This window comes from Phyllostomus discolor, chromosome 7 (assembly GCF_004126475.2).
Source record: "Phyllostomus discolor isolate MPI-MPIP mPhyDis1 chromosome 7, mPhyDis1.pri.v3, whole genome shotgun sequence".
Classification (NCBI taxonomy): Eukaryota; Metazoa; Chordata; class Mammalia; order Chiroptera; family Phyllostomidae; genus Phyllostomus; species Phyllostomus discolor.
Genome location: NC_040909.2, coordinates 90,676,217 through 90,687,954, shown reverse-complemented (window position 1 = coordinate 90,687,954; position 11,738 = coordinate 90,676,217). Strand labels below are relative to the sequence as shown.

Sequence of the window (11,738 nt, the reverse complement as noted above, 5' to 3'; positions counted from 1 at the left end):
GAACCACGCGGCCTGGCAGAGTGGGGACCCCCACAGCTTTAGAAGGGGGAACCACCACCTGGTTTTAGCAGAGATCCTGGTGACTCAGCCGAGGGTGCCGGGAATCCAGAGAGGTCTCCCAGTCGAGATGGAGTTCTAACTGGGAAGAACCAGAAGACTACCTAAGTCATGGACTTCTATTTCCTTTCCTGAGATATGGTACTCTGGACTGGGCAAAGGGGGAAGGAAGGAAGGACTGTGTGTTTGTGGGTGTTTTTAGGGACTTTGGGATTTTGGTAAAGACATTAGGTCACTACTTTAAGTTAGTATAGCATTAAATAAACATTTCCTTTTCACAAATCTCTGGTATTGAGAGATGTCTTTCCTCTGGCGGTGGACATAACGGACCCGGGGCCTTCTTTCAATAATAGTATATCGTCCCAGGCCCCCCTTGTTGTGTTCTATAACACCAGGGCTAATTGTATTTGTCTTTATTCACCAATTCTTCCTATGGTCTCACTCCGCAGGATCCCAAATTCAGTGAGAATTCAAGTCACTGAAAAATTACCATATTTTTTTCTGGGATAAGGAAAGGAATAGTCATTCATGGATACAATATTCCCCTGCTTTCATTCTTGTCCCTATTAAATGTACATTAATATCAAAATATAGAACTTAAACATTAAGCTCTTAGTGACCTGACCTAGTGTCATTTTCCATGATCTAAGTAGTTATTGAAACCCCATGATAAATTTACATATTAATATTAGAAGCTTGATGCCTTAGGTCTGGGTGGGGGTTATGGAGAAGACATTGCAGGTTATATGGGCTTGTTCTTTCAGAGGGGCCCACAAGAGAAAATTATTAGCCATGTTGTCCTTGGTTACAAAGGCAGCTAGTACTGTGAAAACCCCAGGGGTCATTGGTCCTTACAGTCATGCTCAGTTAGTCTGCTGAACCATTTTCATTTTAGGATAGCTAGGTATGAACCCTTCAAATGGCACTTGTTCCAGGCGGGTTGGTGAAAGAAGCTAAGTAAGTTTTTATAAACATGGGTGAAATTCTGAAAGCTACATGTTGTGACTTCACTAATGTGATGTAACCAACTTTTTCTGGCTGACATAAATGACTTCAATACCGTCCGTGAAACCTATAAATAGTATTTCAAGAGCAGTTTTCCAGCTGGAGCTGCTTAGCAGGTTATGGCTTTGCCCAGGAGAAGCAGTGTTGAGACACAAGCATTAGCTGTCCAAGGACCTTTCACAACAGCAGGAGTATAAGCAGCCCCAGTGTTATTAGTCTGAAATATTTATAATCTTATAAAGTTGACATCTTAATTCTTATAGCAATGTTGAATACTAAGTTTGACTAAAATATCTGAAGTATTATGGAAATACCATATAATAAGGAGAATTAAACATGAATTGAGGATTAGAGGATGAGCCCAGTTATTGATGTTATCAATTACACTATGTCGGCACACATTACTGAATTGGGGAAAGATACTCTTTTAAATATTTACTGAAGTGAAGGAAAATAATATATAGAAAGATGAGCTATTACTCCTGAGGAATAATAAACAGCATATCTGATTGAATTATATATATATATATATATATGTATATATATACACACACACTATATATATGTGTGTGTATATAATTATATATTCAGTATAGCACTGTGAATTAATTACAGAATTAAGTACTGAAAATTATTTTATTTTAGACATTTTTACATGAAGCAATATAGTATAGTGGTTAAAGGCATGAACTCTAAAGCCAGACTACCCAAGATCAAATATAGTTCTACCATTTATTAGCTTGTAACCTTGGGCAAATTACTTAAGTTTTTTTCTTTCTTTTTTTTTAAGTTTATTTTTAGAGAGAGGGGAAGGGAGGGAGAAAAACATCAGTGTGTGGCTGCCTCTCATGTGTCCCCCACTGGGGACCTGGCCCACAACCCAGGCAAGTGCCTTGATTGGGAATCGAGACAGTGACCTGTTGGTTCACAGGCCAGCACTCAATCCATTAAGCCACACCAGCCAGGACAAGTTTATTTCCTCAATAAAATATTGTCTCTGTTTTATCTGTAAATTAGGTATATTACTAGTATCTTCCTTATAAATTTGTTGTAAGCATTAAATAAATTAACATGTATAAAGCACTTGGAAATATATGCCTGGCAAATAGTGATGATAGTGATGATGATGATGGTGATGATGATAGAGAGTAAGATGAAGAAGACAAGGAAGAAAAAGAAGAGGAGGTAGAGTGGAACATAATTCCATACTAAAAGGAACTATATTATCAATCCACAAAAAGACACTGAAAACCTTAAATGCATGTTACTAGGACAAAGAAGGCAGTCTGAAAGGCTATATATACCATATTATCCCAAGTGCCTGAAATTTTGGAAAAGGCAAACAGTAAAAAGAGTAGTAAGTGCCAGGGGTTTGGGGAGTGGTGGGGGAGGTAGAAGAGGGATGAAATATGGAACACAGGTTTTCAGGGCAGTATGACACTTTAATGATAGATACATGTCATTATGCATTTGTTAATACCCAGAATGTACAACACAAAGAGTGAACCCAAATGTAAACCGAAGATTCCATTAACAATGTGTTAATGTTGGTTCATCAACTGTAACAAATGTACCACATTAATTCAAGAAGTTAATTGGGAGAAACCATGTGCAGGGTCAGAAGAAGTGTATGGGTATATATATATTTTTTCTGGCCTCAGTTTTTCTTTAAATGTTATTGTGTTTTTTTTTCCATTACCATTTATCCCCCCATATCCTCTGCTACCTCCATCCATCCCCTCCCACAACAATATTTTTGTATATAAAATGGCTTAACATTATTTTTTTTAAATTCGAGATAGAAATCAAGTGCTAATTGTAGTGAGATATACCATGTTTTTCTGACTATAAGACGCACTTTTTGACCACATTTTTGTTTCAAAATTTTTCCCTCTATTTTCCTCCTCTAAAACCTAGGTGCTTCTGGGATCTGCACCATAAGACACACCTAGGTTTTAGAGGAGGAGAAGAGGAAAAAAAATTTTGAAGCAAAAATTGTAAAAGGTGCATCTTATAGTCTGAAAATGCAGTTAAATGCTAAACCAATAACTTTAATAATAAAGAACATTTTTTTTTCTATCTTTGTAATAAAAGTGAAATTGATGGCTGGTATGGGCTGGAAATTAGTAGGCAAATTTAACAGTGATAAAGATATGTGATCTTTTTTCTTGTGTTTTTAAATTAAATTTATTTGGGTGACATTGGTTAAGAGGATTATACAAGCCTCAAGTGTGAAATTCTACAATACATCATCTGTGCTCACCACCCAAAGTTTAGTCTTCTTCCAGCTCTCTATATTTGTCCCACTTTACTGTCTTCAACCTCCCTCCATCCCCCTTCCCAGACACTGGTAACCACTGTACTATTGTCAGGGTCAATAAGTTTTTTGTTTTGTTTTATTTGTTCATTCGTTGCTCTTTGTTTTATTTTCCACATATGAGTGAAATCATATTGTGCTTGTCCTTTTCCATCTGACTTATTTTGCTTAGCATGATACTCTCAAGATCCTTCATGTTGCTTCAAGTGGCAGTATTTCATCTTGTGGCTGAGTAGTATTCCATTTATCTTTATCCAGTCACACATCAAAGGACACTTGGGTTTTACCACTGTCTTGGCTACTGTAAATAATGTTGCAAAAAACATAAGATTATATATCTTTACAAAAAAATGTTTTCAGTTTATTTTGGGTAGATACCCAGAAGTGTTGCTGGGTCATATGGGAAATCTATTCTTAATTTTCTGAAGAACTTTCATAATTTTTTCCATAGTGGTTTTACCATTATACATTCCCATCAGCAGTAAATGAGGGATCCTTTTTTCCAAATCCTCTATAATACTTGTTATTTCTTGTTGATAATGGCCATTCTAACAAGGGTGAGGTGGTATCTCAATGTGGTTTTATTTGCATTTTTATTATAACTAGTGAAGTGGACCATCTATTCATATATCTGTTGGCCTTTTGCATGTCTTCTTGGAAACAGTCTGTTCAATGCTAGACCCATTTTTTTGAGTGACTTGATTTTTTTTTATATTAGTGCTCAAGTACAGTTGTCTGCCTTTTCCCTTGACCTCTCCCCACCACCCCAGGCATCCCCACCCACCTCCTCTGATTCCACCCAACCTTGGTTTTGTCCATGTATCCTTCAGAGTTGTTCCTGAAAACTCTTCACCTTTCCCCCCCCCATTATCCCCTTGCATCTCCCCTCTGGTTACTGTCTGTTTGTTCTTAATTTCAGTGTCTCTGGTTATATTTTGCTTCCTTGTTTCTTTTGTTGAATAGTTCCAGCTAAAGGTGAGATCATATGGTATTTGTCCTTCACTGCCTGGCTTATTTAACTTAGTATAATACTCTGCAGTTCCATCCATGATGTCATAAAGGGTAGGAACTCCTTTCTTTATGCTGTGTAGTATTCCATCTTGTAAATGTACCATTGTTTTTTTTTGATTCATTCATCTACTGATGGGCACTTAGGTTGCTTCCAGCACTTGGCTATTGTAAATTTTGCTGGCATGAACATTGGGGTGCATAGGTTCTTTTGAATTGGTGTTTCAGGGTTCTTAGGATATAATCCCAGCAGTGGAATTGCTGGGTCCAAAGGCAGTTCTATTTTTAGTTTTCTGAGAAAATTCCATACTGTTTTCCACAGTGGCTGCACCAGTCTTCATTCCCACCAACAGTGCACTAGGGTTCCCTTTTCTCCATATTCTCTCCAACAGTTGTTTGTTGATTTGTTTATGGTGGCCATTCTGACTGGTGTGAAGTGGTATCTCATTGTGGTTTTAATTTACATCTCTCTGATGGCTAGTGATGCTGAGCCTCTTTTCATATGCCTCTAGACCCTTTGTATGTTCTCTTAGGAGAAGTATCTGCTCAAGTACTTTGCCCATTTTTTAATTAGTTTTTTTGTCTTCCTGGTGTGGAGTTGAGTGATTTATTCATATATTTTGGACATCAAGCCTTTGTTTGAGGTGTCATTGGCAAATATGTTTTCCCATATAGTTGGTTCTCTTTTAATTTTAATGCTATTTTCTTTAGCCCATGCAGAAGCTTTATAATTTGGTGAGGTCCCATTTATTTATTCCTTCTTTTATGTCCCTTGCTTTAGGGGACATATCAGTGAAGATGTTGCTACATGGAATGTCTGAGATTTTCCTGTCAATGTTTTCTTCTAATACTTTAATGGTGTCACAGCTTATATTTAAGTCTTTTATCCACCTTGAGTTTATTTTTGTGTATGGTGTAAGTTGGTGATTAGGTTTCATTTTTTTTTTGCAGGTAGCTCTCTCAATGCCATTTGTTAAAGAGGCTATTTTTACTCTATTTTATGCTGCTGCCTCCTTTGTCAAATGTTAATTGATCATAGGGACTTGTGTTTATTTCTGGGCTCTCTGTTCTGTTCCATTGATCTAGGTGTCTGTCTTTATGCCAGTACCAGGCTGTTTTGATTACCATGGCCTTGTAATATAGTTTGATATCAGGTATTGTGATCCCTCCTACTTTCTTCTTCTCAAAATTGCTTCAGCTATTCAGAATAATTTATGGTTCCATATAAAACTTTTCAAAGTGTTTGTTCCTTATCTGTGAAATATGCAGTTCTACTTTAATAGGTATTGCAGTGAATCCATAAATTGCTTTGGGTAGTATGGACATTTTGGTGATGTTAATTCTTCCAATCTATGAACATGGTATATACTTCCATTTGTTTGTATCTTCTTTAATTTCTTTCTTCAGTGTTGTGTAGTTTTCTGAGTACAGGACTTTTACTTCCTTGGTTAGGTTTATTTCTAGGTATTTTATTTTTCTTGTTTCTCTATTAAATGGGATTCCCCCCTCCCTGATTTTTGTTTCTCATAATTCATTGTTGGCATACAAAAATGCCTTTTATTTCTGAACATTGACTTTGTATCCCACTATTTTGTGAAATTTATTTATTAGGTTGAGCAGTTTTTTGGTGGAGTCTATAGGATTTTCTATGTACACTATCATTGTCATCTGCAAACAATGACAGTTTTGTTTTCCTTTTTCCAATTTAGATGCTTTTTATTTCTTTTTCTTGTCTGATTGCTATAGCTAGGACTTCTAATACTATGTTGAATGGAAGAGGAGAAAGTAAACATCCTTGTCTTGTTGGGAAACCTAGTCCTGATCTTAGTGGGAAAGTTTTTAGTTTTTGGCCATTGAGTATGATGTTGGCTGTAGGTCTCTCATATATGATCTTTATTATGTTGATAAATGCTCCCTCTATTCCCACTTTGATGAATGTTTTAATCATACATGAGTGCTGTACCTTATCAAATGCTTTTTCTGTATCCATTGATATGGTCATGTGATTTTTGTCTTTGCTTTTGTTTATGTGATGTATTATGTTTATTGGTTTGCAAACATTGTACCATCCTTGCATCCCTGGAATGAATCCCACTTGTTCATGGTGGATAATCTTTTTAATGTATTGCTAGATGTAGTTTGCCAATATTTTGTTGAAGATTTTAGTGTCTATGTTCATCAGCAATATTGGCCTGAAGTTTTCTTTGTTTGTTGTGTCATCTGGTTTTGGGATTAAGATGATGTTGGCTTCAGAAAAAGAGCTTGGGAGTCTTCCTTCTTGTTTTTTTGTTTGTTTATTTGTTTGTTTGTTTTTTGGAATAGCCTGTGAAGGATAGGGGTTAGATCTTCTTTAAACGTTTTATAGAAGTCTCCTGTGAAACCATGTGGTCCAGGGCTTTTGTGTATTGGGAGTTTTTTAAATATTGCTTCAATTTTGTCAGCTATTCTTGGTACTTTCAGGTTTTCTGCTTCTTCTTCATTCAATTTTGGAAGTTTATATTTTTCTAGAAATGTAATCACCTCAGCTATGTTTTAAAATTTCTCAGCCTATAATTCTTTGTAGTAATTTCTTACAATCCTTTGTGTTTCTCTGGTATCTGTTGTAATCTTTCCTCTTTCATTTCTGATTGTGTTTCTTTGGGCTCTCTCTCTCTTTTTAATGAACCTACTTAAAGGTTATCAATTTTGTTTATCTTTTTAAAGAACCAGCTCCTGGATTCCGTGATCCTTAGAATCATGCTTTTAGTCTCCATGTCATTGAATTCTGCTCTGATCTTGCTTATTTCCTTCCTTATACTTGCTCTGGGTTGTGTTTGTTGTGGTTGCTCTAGTTCTTGTAGATGTAGGGTTAGGTTGTTTATTTAAAATGGTTCTATCTTTTTTAGGTAGGCCTGTATCACTAAGACCTTCCCTCTCAGGACTGCCTTGGCTGTGTCCCATAAGTTTTGGATTGTTGTGAGTTCATTTTCATTTGTTTCCAGAAACTTTTTGGTTTCTCCCTTGATCTCATTCCTGACCCATTCTTTGTTTAATAGCATGCTATTCATTCTCTGTGAGTTTGAGTGTTGTGTTTTTTTTTCCTTGGGGTTGGTTTCTAGTTTCAGTCACTTGTGGTCAGAGAAAATGCTTAATATGATTTTAATTTTCTTGAATTTGTTTAGGCTTGTTTTGTGTTCTATTATGTGGTGTATCTTTGACAATGTTCCATGTGCATTTGAAAAGAATGTGTATTTTGTTTCTTTTGGATGAAAGGCTCTATGTTTATCAGTTGAGTCCATTTGATCTAGGATATTGTTCAATGTGGTAATGTCTTGGTTGATATTTTGTTTGGAAGATCTATCCATTTTTGACAGTGTAGTGTTAAAATCCCCTACTATAAAAGTGTTTGTGTCTATATCTTTCTTGAAGTCCTCCAAGGTTTTCCTTATGTATTTTGGTGCTCTTATGTTGGTTTCATGTCTGTTTATAATGTTTATGTCTTCTTCATGGACTCTTCCCTTGAGTATTAAGAAGTGTCCTTCTGGGTCTCTTTTTATGGCCCACGTTTTGAAGTCTATTTTGTCTGATATGAGTATTGCTACTCCGGCTTTTTTTTCCTGTTTATTTGCTTGGAATATTTTTTTCAAACCCTTCCTTTTTAGTCTATGTAGATCTTTTGTTCTGAGGTGGGTCTATTGTAGGCAGCATATGCATGGGTCCTGTTTTCTTATCCATTCAGGTACCCTATGTCTTTTGATTGGAGCATTTAATCCATTGGCATTTAAGGTTATTATTAAAAGGCATTTTTTCATTTTTCCTCTTTGTACCTGTTTTCCTCGGTCTTTCCGTTTTTTTCTTTCTCTTCTTATATTAGTTCTTTTAGTAAATCTTGTAGGGCTGGTTTGGTGAAGATGTATTCTTTCAGCCTTCTTTTGTCTGGGAAAGTTCTTATTTCACCTTCCATTTTAATTGAGAGCCTCTCTGGGTAGAGTAATCTTGGTTGCAGGCCTTTGTTTTTCATTACTTTATATATCTCTTGCCATTCTGTCTTGAATTGGAGTGTTTCTGTTGAGAAATCAGCTGCCAGCCTTATTGGAGCCCCTTTGTATGTTACTTCTTGTTTCTCCCTTGCTTCTTTTAAGATTCTCTCTTTGCCTTTAATATTTGGCATTTTTATTATGATATGGCTTGGAGTTGGCCTCTTTGGGTTCATCTTGGTTGAGACTTTCTCTGCTTCCTGAACTTGCATATTTTTTTTCCCTCTCCAGGTTTGGACAGTTTTCTGTCATTTTTTTCAAACAGGGTTTCTACCCCTTGTTCCTTTTCTTTTCCTGGTAGTCCTATGATATGAATGTTGTTGTGTTTCTTGTTATTTTGGAGTTCCCTTAAGCTGTCTTCATATTTTTTTAGTCTTTTTTCATGCAGCTTCTCTACCTGGGTGTTTCTTTCCACCTTGTTTTCCAGCACACTAATTTGTTCCTCACTTCATCCAGCCTGCTTTTAATACCTTTCAGTGTGTTTTTTATTTCTGAGATTTTATTGTTCATTTCTTCTTGGTTTTTGTTTATAGTTTCTATTTCCTTTCATACTGTTGTAGTTTTCACTGAGTTCCTTGTAGTTGTCCTTGAACAACTTTATAACTACTATTTTAAATTCTATATCTGATGGTTTGCTTATCTCCATCTCATTTAGCTCTTTTAGTGGGGAGTCTTCCATGTGTTTGAATTACATGTTCTTTTTTTTTTTTTGTCTCCCCATTTCAGGTGACTCTTTTTGTTTGTTTCTGTGCTTCGTGATGTTTTGCTTTGCTATCTGTCTTTGTAGGGTGAACTTCTATGGTAGGAATTCTGTGGGATTCAGTGGTGTGGTCTCTTTGATCTCTTTGTCTGGATTCTCTAGGTTTGCCCTTTCTTCTGTTTGTGTGGGCTCTCTTGTTGTACTTGTTTTTTTGCCTTTTGGTTGTGCCCTTGTTGGTGGGTTCTGTCCTCCAGCAGGTATACTGATGTTTGCAGCTCCCACTTATTCTTGTATGTGATCAGTGGCAGGAGGTAGGCAAAATGGATTAAGACAGTGGGACAGTATTCTATGGGACTTAAAGTACCAATAAGTAGAGAAGAGTTAGGAGATTCTGTGGATAACATTAACTATGATATTTCACCCAACTAGCCACTTTTTATAAAAGGTGAAAGAGAGATAAGACTTGTGAGAGGGGAGGATGGTTGTGAGCTGAATCCAGAAAATGGAGTGCTCATGCAAGTTTGGTTAATGAGATATAGTGAGAGGAAAGGATAGAAAATAGTCATAGTGTGCAAGTGAATAGAGTTAACCACAACAATAATAAAACTCAGGAATAAAGTGAAGTGGGCTAAGATGGGGGGGGTTGCTGTATAGTATTTACAATTGTATGGAACAAAAATTATTTACAATAATACTGGAACAATAATAATATGATGAGAAATATATGATTTAGATAACAATAGAAAGTACATGATCAAGAGTAGTGTGTTATTGGAACATGAGTGAAGTGAAAGAAGGAAAATTAAAATACAATATGAGAGAATAAGGAAAACCAATGAAACAATGCAACTAAACAGAGAAATAAAACAAAGAAAACTAAACAGAAAGAAGAGAAAGTTAAAAATACTAATAAAAGAAGTAAAAATAACAAATAAATGATAAAATACCAGTTCTATGGGATAGCAAAGTGAAATTTGTATCAGTTTCTCAGTTTTGGGGGTTAGCCTTGTGCTCCCCCTTTGGATCTGTGTTTGGACCTTTCACAATTCCAGGTCTTATTGAGTCACTTGGGGAATTAAAAAAAAAAAACAAAAACAAAACAGGCCTAAAGGAAAGAAAAAAAGTAATTCTCCTGCTGACTTTAAACTATTTGAACAAGTTCTGCTGGTATTCCTGGATCTCACAGGAAGAGGGGCGCTGGGCTTCACTTTTCTCTCTTCCTATGGTTTTGTGAGGATCAGGGCCAGGTCTGCACTGCAATACTCACAGTTGCTCAGGCTCCAGCCCAGATTCTCCATGAGCTGCCAGGCCCCCACTCTCCATCTGTGCCAGGCCACCAATTAATCCACCAATTGCGCTGCACCTTTAATCCACCAATTGGTGCACCTTTAGTCCACCAATTGCGCTGAGGTCCATGCAGTGTGCCTCCTCCTTGCTCTTTGCTAGCACACTGTGGCTGGAGCCCACTGCCAGGCAAGCAGTGCCAATCAGCTACCCGGCGTATGGTGCCACTCAGCCTCTGGGCAAGCAGCACAGGTCAAGCTCTGGCAAGTGGCTCAAATCAGCCTCAGCGAGGGTGGTGCCTCTAGCAGCCAGAATCAGCCACAGGGTGAGCAGTGCCAGTCAGCCTCCAGGTGAGTGTCACAACTCAGCTGAAGGCCTAGTGGCCTGAGTCAGGTGCTGGCAAGTGGCTCGAATCAGCCTCAGGATGAGAGGGGCGAATCAGCTGCCCCACAAGCTGAGTCAAGCGCCAGACCAAGGCTCAAATGGGCTGTTAGGCGAGAAGCCTGAGCCAAGCTTCGATGTGCAGCTCAAATTACCCTCTGGACAAGGCAGCTGCTGTACACGAGTTCCTTGCAAAGCAGCTGCAAGCCCCCTCCCCCGCCCCCGTTTTTTTTTTGTTTTTTTTTGAGTAAAAGCCTCTTGTTTAAGCCTGCCATTGTTAACAAGCACCTGGCTTCTCACACAGCCCAACAGTCTAACCAGACTGAAGACTATCCAGGTCAGGGTCCCACAAGGCTCAACTCCTCCCTTCTTCAGGTGTTGCCAGACTCCCCAATTTCTCTGGTAATAACCTAGCTGGAGTCCACAGTGCCAGCAGATGTATACCACCTCTGTGTGTCCCACTTCGTCTCTATTCCCTCCAGCAACTTCAAACATCCAGGTCTCTCGTGGTTCCGGGTTGCCCTCCCTGCTCTGTTCGGGGAGGGAGCTGGTGATCTAACTCGCCTTCTCATATCCTGTGGCAGGCACCAGGCTGGGGCCATAGCTGCCTAGGTCCCTGCGCAGATCCCAGGGACCTTAGAGTCCTAATGCAATCTCCTCACCATGTGTTTTTCAATGTCCTCTACAATTTTTGGCCTCTAAACTTCATATAAAGCTGGGATTCTGTTGGCTGTTCACTCTGTTCCTCAGAAGATCAGCTAGGTGTTCCAGCTGGGCACAGGGAGAACTGGGCTCCACTCACACCTACCTTGCCACCATCTTCTATCTCTGCTTGACCCATTTTTAATTGGAATGTCTGTTTAATTTATTGTTGTTTCATAGTCTGAGTTCTTTATACATTTTGGATACTAGACCCTTATTGGACGTACTGTTTGTGAATACAGTGGTATGTCAAACTCATCGGTAATTT

General features: G+C 38.0%; 1 pseudogene; it reads left to right on the top strand.

Moving 5' to 3' along the window:
• The first annotated feature begins 849 nt into the window (after positions 1–849).
• LOC114514393 lies at positions 850–1,259 on the top strand (annotated as a pseudogene).
• Positions 1,260–11,738: the final 10,479 nt, after the last annotated feature.